Here is a 7504-nt window from a genome sequence, read left to right on the forward strand (position 1 = left end):
AAGCTCTTTGGAACCAGATGTAAGCTAATAACATGAACCTTGATCAGCACAAACTTTTTGTCACCTCTTGGGTTGTGCCAAGTGATGAGCTCCCCAAACTTGTCAACAGACTTATGAATGTAATGAGAGGTCCAATAATCATGAGGAAAACCGATATAGCGCAACCAAATCTGAGGTCCATAGCTAGTCATGCACATATTAATGGCAGCATCATGAGGAACAAAGGAAACCACTGTGTTCATGTTTTCATCATCTTCATCTATTTCAAAAGTTGTACCAACTACTGCATCTCTAACAACCGAATCCACAAACCCAAATATGCCAATGCCCAACGGGTAGTCATCCACTTCAGTTGGGAAAAAGTTGGATTCATGGTGCAAACCTTCGATGGTGTGGCGCAGATCTGCCTTGTGGTGGAACTGGACGAAGCGGTTCACCTCAGCAATGGCCAAGAAATCATGCCGCAGAGGTGGGTTGGGGCCGACAACCATGTCATCTCGCACCTTCCAATCAGCGGGACCGAGCTCGATGGTCATACCCTGTGGGAGGTAGGGGACGACATTGACAGGGTAATTTGCCATGGGAGGAGGGGAGAGAGGAGCTTGGGGACGAACATGGGAAGTGGCAGGCTGTAGGGAGGAAGGCATATCGGCAGTGCTCTTGGGAACTCAAACACCTCACTTTTTCCTCTGGTTGGCCGAGCGGGAGGTCACAATGTGGCCAGGATCGCCGCACTATGTTTGGCCTTGGGGTTTACATTTGACCTAGCATTTTCACATTATGTTTTTCTCCCACGAAAGCATGAAATAGTAGTGAAGGAAGCAGAAGTTCTAAATATGTTATTGATAGCTAGCTGTTGTGACAAAGAGATGGCTCTGAGCACAGTGACAACATCCCCTCTGCACTGGAAGAGATGATTATGCTGGTATCCCGGCACTCAGCTCGCCCTCAATCTCTCGGTAAAATTGAACAACGCTTTGTATTGTGAGTTTTTTTTTGCATAATCATGTTAATTTCCTTGATTATCTTCCCCCTTTTTTCTGTTGTGTTCATAGTATTACTTATGTAGCTCATGCGTGGTTTATTTATTAAATGCAGTTTGAATTTCGATTTTAACAAAACTGACTGCCATTTGCAACACGCCAATAGTCTATGCTAGTTATGTTTTCTATCACTAATTAACAGTAATTATCTGTAATTGTTCTAATTTCGGAGTTTGTGTTCTATGAACTTTCATGAAATGATCCATTGGTTCTAGTATAAGAGGAAATATATGATGTGCAATTATTATGATCAGTATTACTTATGTTTGCATTATGAAAGTGTGACGCCACTTTGCTCAACGGACTGAAACTTTTTTATAATCTAGGGATAATGGAACATTTGTGTTTCTGGCACGTTTGTTGGGATATTTCTCCTATGAAATGCAGTAGACAGAATCCTGGCATGCTCTCGAGTTATAGGCAGATGATTTTTGGTTTGTCCATGGTACCACAAGGTAGTGTGATTGAAGATTCAGAAACAGAAGTGACAAAAGTTAGGCTATGTTTGGCAGTAAAGTATTGTAATTTAGCATGTAGGTATAACATACCGTGGTTTTGACAAAACAGAGTATTTTGTAGTATTGACAATACAGAGGAGCTAGCCGTTGCATGCAACAAAGTGAATGGCCAAAGAACGGCCATGCACATGGCGATAGAGCAGCGTGTTACCATCATGGCCCTGCATGTCGCTCTCATCAACGCCTGACAGTGTGCCGGTAGCCCCTGGACCGGTCACTGCCATACCATCCTTGCTGTCCATCACGTTCTTCCCTCCCTCCTTAGCCTCATTTTTTCCTGCAGCAAGATCAGTATAATCCGCAGCTAGGAAAATATTATGTTCAGCGTCCTGCAGCACTCAGATAGAGTGGGCTGCAGGAGGAGGCTCCTCCTGGCCACAGGTGTCATGTCCTTCTCTTCCATCATACTTTCAGTATGAGGGCACCGTGTGCCTGCACTGTCTACTGTATCTTATCCCACAACATAAATGTATTACCGCCTACATCCCAAACAAGAATATGGCAAAACATCGATATAACTATATAAAAGGGAAATTGAAGGAAACAACACAAACATGACATGGAAATGTAAGGGTTGCGCAAAGAAACCTTACCTAACAATACTTATCTAACATCTTAATGCTAATTTGGAGCTATGATACATTTAGACCAAATTACATTAAAAAAATTAACCGTGGCACCCCCAGAGTGTTTTGAGATCATAGATCCGCCACTGCTTTTCAACTGACTCACTATGTACATACAGTACCTCCTAGCACGTACTTTACCAGTCTCCTCTTCACCATATGGAACATTACATGACAACATCTAGCTGCTCATATGATTCATCTCCACAAAGAGTGACGATCAAATCTAGCACCTTAAGAAAAAAAAAACTAGCAAGTCATAGATAAAAATGGGCAAATGGTTGCGAAATCGTAATGTTCATCCAAAAAATCGATCAGTTTAAACAAAAGTCTATATAAGGTCAGACCTTGAAAGACATTCCAATCACAAGGTTCACATCAAGAGACCTATACAGGATCTCAGGAACCTGGCAAATAAAAGAGGCATTCATAATTACACAACACATTGATTCAGAAGCAAAACCAATCTATCTTCGCGGTAGCTATTTTATCTAGAAAATAGCTGTACGGAAATACTTTTTGGTGTTAGTAGTGTTAAGTACTGTATTTTACTTCATATAAGTTTTAGTGATAGTTCTAGTTTTATAATGAAAGACTAGATGCCTTTTTGGACACTATACGCTCTCTGGCCTCATGATCCGCCACAACAAGGCAAGATCAATAAGTGGATGATTTACCTGGTGTATTCTTATGAGCTGGCCCTCCCTAGCAAGGACTTACTACACTTGGCCCTCCTCATACTATATTCCTGGCTCCGCCACTGGGTAAGCGTGTTTGTTTTTTTTGGTTCTTTTGTGTACACATTAATTGGAGCAAAATTTGGCACAACTACAAGCATAACTTTTCATGAAAAAAAATGTCTTTACATCATCACAATAGTTCCTTTTTTTTCATCTGATCCTAAATTCATAACTTTTGTAAGTACAAGTGTACAACTTTGATCTAACCTCATTATGGCAGATGATGAGGCCAGAGAGCATGGAGATTGAGCAAAGAAAGCGCTCATGCTTTCATTATAAAAAGAGAACTATGACTGAAACCTATAAAGTAAGATACACTCCCTAATTTTATCGTTTTATTTGTAAATTAAGATACACTCATTAATACACAAATAAAATGACGGGATTAAGAGTGTATTGTACTCCCTCCGTTCCCATTTACTCGTCGTGGTTTTAGTTCAAATTTGGACTAAAACCACGACGAGTAAATCGGAACGGAGGGAGTACTTCATAAGTTTTAGTGGTACGTCTTGTTTTATAAGGAAAGACTAGACGCTTTTTGTCACTCTACATGCTCTCTTGGCCTCATGATACACCATAATGAGGCTAGATCAATCAGTTGTATGTTTATACTTTATGAAAAATTATGGTCAAGATGGAAAAGAAAACAATAAGTAACTACTGCGATGTAAAGACATCATTCGTATCATTAAAAGGTAATTATCTCAATGGAGCCATTTACGGTCCAATTAATGCACATATACAAGAGAACTAAAACAACAAAACTCTTACTTTCAAAAAGGAACAAAGGCCACCTCACCGCCATCTGGAACAAACTCGTTGTCATAGACTGCTGAGCAACACCAGTAGCAAGTTCCTAGTCCTACAATCACCAAATTTCTGTGCCAGAGAAGTTGTAATTTAGTAAAAGACCAAAAAGGAACATCATTGTATACTTATACTAGTCACTGCAGTACTATTTAGCACAGGAAGAAAAAACATACGCAAATAATTTTTGGTTTGTCGGGCTGTTCCGCAAGGTAGTAAGACTGAAGATACGTAAACACAAGGAAAAAAGGCTGACATAAAAAGTTAATGAAGTGGCATCAATGCATCATAACAGCCTTTCCTCAGTGTTCGATCTATCGAACGACCAACCAACCGACCAACTAAACAATAAGTGGTTTCCTTTTTAAATAGTTAATATATGGAAACTATGAAGCTTGGAAAAGAAGATGTGCGTGAAATTGCAGTAATGTAAGATCATTTGATGGTCACATGAAGGCTCTCACCATCTGCTCATTGTTACAACATTTGATGCAACAATGCCACTTTCTGCCCCTTTTTGGTCTTGACAGACTAGGAATCACCTGCTGCCGTCTCTCCCTTCCTCTAGAAATTAGTTAAGCAACCATGGCAGATTACTCATTGTTATGAGTGTAAAAATAAACTAGTAGATCAATAATTTCGTTACTCTACTAAATCTCAACTAGTGATCTAGCAATAAAGTAGCAGCAATAGTAGTCTCTAGATTACAAAATATCCCGCAATGAAAAGGCAAGGAAACAAGATTCCACGAGCCTGGCACAGGCTTTAATTTTTTTCAACCATGCAAGAGAACTGTATGTGAACTTTGTAGCAGAAGAAAACCGATCAAAGTTAAATACAGAACAACAAGAACAAGGCCAACGACCAGACCAGAAAGACATAGAACAGCCAAAGGCCAGATGAAGGGAAAGAAAAGAAAAGAACCTAAATCTTTCCTAGCCACAACTCTACATCTGCGGTAAGCTTATTCACAACCTGAACGATGGGAGTAACCTTGATGTCAAAAACAAGAGCATTCCTTTCTCTCCATATGGTCCAGACCCCAAGATACAGAGACAAACAAGCCTCTTCCGGTCCTTACCGTGGTAAGCTTCCCTAGCAGTGATCCCCCAGAACACAAGGTCCTGATCCATAGTTGGGACGGCAAGTTAGCCTATTGGAGGATGGTGTTTCAAATTTATACTGGCAGTCTGGCAACGGCACAGCCGGGAAAGAGATGACTGCTGTCCTCAGGCACAACACTGCACATGGCACATAGTTCGTTATGTGGGAGACCTTGATCGCTTGTCTAGATTCTCAGGAGCCTTCCAAATGGCCTCATCGAACCTGATCCTAAAGAAGTGACAAAGTGTGCCACGTAGAAGGACTTGACCTAGAAACTACCACTAGCCTCCCACGACCATGACCGGCTATCATCATGCTCTGGGTGAAGAGCAAAGTCTTTCCCAGAGCTCGAGTAATTGAAGATAAGCGCCGATGTTAAGGGGCCCCATATGTCTTTTAACCAAGCAGAATCAAGCAACACCTCAGCCATCGTTCTGCGCGCTAGTAGAGGGGGTGTTCAGGCCGATGATATATGGTGCGATGTCCAGAGAAACGCCATCGAGCCACTTATCGCACCACAACCTTTGTTGCAGCATTGAACATATCCTTTTCCTCAAAATAAATTGGTGCACATTGTCTGCATTGTACTCACTTTTAAAAAACTTAACATACCAGGGAGTTTCAACAAAAACCTCAGACATTGTACCAACATGAGAAAAAAGAATACAACACACAGAATGGAATTCAAGAATACAAAGGTTCAAGAAACGGTCAGATAAATGATCAAAAGAATGGTGATCGTTTTCCGCTTCTCAAGAATCACCTCTCCGTCGTGTACGTGCAAGAATCAGTAGGTGGATTATATTGTAGATAAGCAATCCTTCTTTATTTTCTACTTGTATTGTATAATCTCATTAAGACACATTGCCTGCCTGGATTATATTGGATAACAGCTTAGGACTCCATAAATCTATCTTCCAAGAAAAGACTCCATAAATTGGTCATCACGTGTCCCCTGAGTTGTTTCTTAACATAGTCTCAAGTTAAGTTTAGATGTTGTTTTTCCTCCTCAAGTCTGAGAAGATCAATGATTCTTAAGCTATTTACCTATACTTCATTTCCTTTCCCTCATGAAACGTAACAATGAACTCAATCAAAACATGTATGTTCAGTTTGGCACCAAAACAGCAGCTACAAAAATAAACAAATAGCACACGCTCATAACAAACCATGAAACCACACGACATATAACCATTTCATCACACATAATTGCTGTGCAAACTAAGGTAAAGTTGATGTGCACGAAAACACAACATCCTTTCTAGTGGTACATGTGTACCAAAAACCAAGTAGATAGACACAACTAGAGCAAGATAGATAGGGCAAGTACGATGAGATAGTTGTGTAGTTCCAGTCACTAACAATGTACACAAGGCGTCATCACTCGCTAATTGTCGCATAGCTTGGTCGACCCTCTTCTTTGTGTTCGACCCTACATCTCCATTTCCATCACTTTGAGAGCAGTCTTCTGGCTCGACATCTTTGACGCAAGTGCCCTCAACTTCTCCATGGAGGGAGCACACTCCAACTTCACCTCCTTGTACCCCTTGGACTAGGTCGACAAGCGATCCGATGAAGATCAGGCAATGAGGAGGCCAAGGAGGTCATCATCACACTTGTGCATGAAGCCGAAGCCCATGCTTTAGCAGCTCAAAGAACTCCAGGGTATTCTTCCACTCCATGAGGTCCTCATGGGAAGACGAAGAGGCGAGGAAGGACCTAATGCCCTTGGCAATGTTGACCCTCCCCGTGATCAATCCTACAGTGAGCAGTCGGGTTCATGTACTTCGGCATACGCCCATCGAGAAGCGACTTCCGATCTTGGCAAGACCTGTAATATGCCCTACACGGTAAACGATGAGTAGTTCGCGGTCCGCACCATTGACGATTATCTTGAAGTTTTTAAAGCTTTGGACGGCGTCTAAATCTGTGTCTAGGGATGTAGACCTCTGCCATTTTTTCGCAAGCTTGGTTATTGCTATTGTCCTTCACTACTAACTCAAGTTATCTTTGGATCCTGCTTGGACTTGACATCATCATCAGAACTTCTCTTTTTCCTCGTTGTAAAATAGAACATATGATTCGGAATATTCAAATTCCATAAAGACTTATTTTGAAAACAAATATACCAGTAGGCACTAAAATGGACAAGACATTACTTCCAACTCATTCCGTTTTCCTTGGACATGTACTGTTCTCCTGAGTTTGCACACGTCTAGTACATTTCAGTGAGTTGAAAATTTTATGTCATTCATTTTTGTACCTGCTAATTTATCTGTGCATCAAAGTTGTTATGAAATTTGAATCTTTGAATCATGTGCTTGATTCTACATGTAGAAGAAAAAAATTGAATTGTGATGTCAAGTCCAAGGAGAATCCAAAGGTCACACAAGTCAGTACCCAAAGCATTTGAGGATTATAGCAATAACATAGCCAGTGAAGAAGATGCCATTAGAACTCTCTAGGCCTAGACACCGATTTTGATACCAGCAAAAGCTTTCACATAGTTCAAGATCGTCAACGACGCCGCCCCATCTACCGCCAACTACTCTCGTTCAATGGTGTAGGGCATACTATGGGCTCTGTCACGACCGGAAGTCGCTCCTCCACAGGTGTATGCCGAAGCATATAAACCAGACACCCACTACATGAGTGATCACAGAGAC

The 7504-nt window shown here is 41.2% G+C and overlaps 1 long non-coding RNA gene across 1 annotated transcript; it reads right to left on the reverse strand.

Annotated features, from left to right (window-relative positions):
* Positions 1-2095: 2095 nt before the first annotated feature.
* On the reverse strand, positions 2096-7422 carry LOC123176098 (uncharacterized). Its single transcript, XR_006488351.1, has 2 exons — positions 3699-7422; positions 2096-2594 (listed from the first exon to the last, which is right to left on the reverse strand). It is a non-coding gene; the product is annotated as an uncharacterized lncRNA (long non-coding RNA).
* Between the last annotated feature and the right edge of the window lie 82 nt (positions 7423-7504).

Source organism: Triticum aestivum, unplaced genomic scaffold (genome assembly GCF_018294505.1).
Source record: "Triticum aestivum cultivar Chinese Spring unplaced genomic scaffold, IWGSC CS RefSeq v2.1 scaffold47116, whole genome shotgun sequence".
NCBI lineage: Eukaryota > Viridiplantae > Streptophyta > Magnoliopsida > Poales > Poaceae > Triticum > Triticum aestivum.